At 37.2% G+C, this 994-nt stretch overlaps 1 long non-coding RNA gene across 1 annotated transcript; it reads right to left on the minus strand.

Moving 5' to 3' along the window:
* Positions 1–291: 291 nt before the first annotated feature.
* Positions 292–891, minus strand: LOC106883506 (uncharacterized). Its single transcript, XR_001411138.2, has 2 exons — positions 730–891; positions 292–606 (listed from the first exon to the last, which is right to left on the minus strand). It is a non-coding gene; the product is annotated as an uncharacterized LOC106883506 (long non-coding RNA).
* Between the last annotated feature and the right edge of the window lie 103 nt (positions 892–994).

Consider the following 994-nt stretch of genomic DNA (forward strand, 5'->3'; position numbering starts at 1 on the left):
CCCAAGCAACTTGACGAAACGAAAAATAATGCAGAAACTGTGGAAACTGACAGAAATCCCTTTTCCTGCTACTAACATTTGCACCCCGGCCAAAATGCTCAGCGGCATTTTGTCCTTCTTTACATTCCGAGTTTAGGTTTTGAAGGTTCTCTCTGCTTTTCAACCTATCAGGGTCGATAAAATAATTACCGGTTGAGCACTGGGTCGACGTAATCGAATTAATTTGTCAACAGAAACTACTGGCCTGTTGCTAACATTTGAAACCAATATTAATGAATATAAAAAAGGAAATGATGTTTAATCTTTTATTAAAAATATGTACAGAACTTTTCAATCATTCGGTCATCTCTCCATGAGAGTTGCATTCCCCCTTTTTATTATTTGTGAAAATTCTTTTAACTTTAACAAGAAGGGACAGGCTGGGCCGGAGAATTTGGCATATTTGGCAGCCTGGGCCGGATAACTCTGATAGTGTTCTTTTGTTTAGCTGTTCATCTATGCAGCTGAATTTTCAGGTTCATTAGCACGTAGGACAAGTCCTTTGTGTTGTATAGTTATGGCAGCATCTCTATTCAAATATCACATCGGTGAAAGTGTTTGGCATATCTGTAAACAGAGAAGATACAAAATTATATCAAACCTGTAAGCATATTTAACCAATCGATGTATAGATCGCATAATATCAAATACTGGTATCTTAACACTGCAAAACATGCAATCATGACTTACCTAATGTAGCCCCAGGTTTACAGACATGGCCACATGACCATTTACGGAATAAACGATGATCTGTGCGACCTGATGCATCCTGGAACTGCCTTGCATGTAAATGTCGGTGACAATAATTGGAACACGAGGGGGGTCCTCTTCGTTCTGGTTACCATCATCTATACGGTGACAAAAATAAAGAGCAATATATTATTTGATATAAATAACTCTTCATTTTATACATAAAATGAAACATGGAAATACATTTTGAGAATTACACATACGT

This window comes from Octopus bimaculoides, unplaced genomic scaffold (genome assembly GCF_001194135.2).
Source record: "Octopus bimaculoides isolate UCB-OBI-ISO-001 unplaced genomic scaffold, ASM119413v2 Scaffold_311804, whole genome shotgun sequence".
Lineage (NCBI taxonomy): Eukaryota > Metazoa > Mollusca > Cephalopoda > Octopoda > Octopodidae > Octopus > Octopus bimaculoides.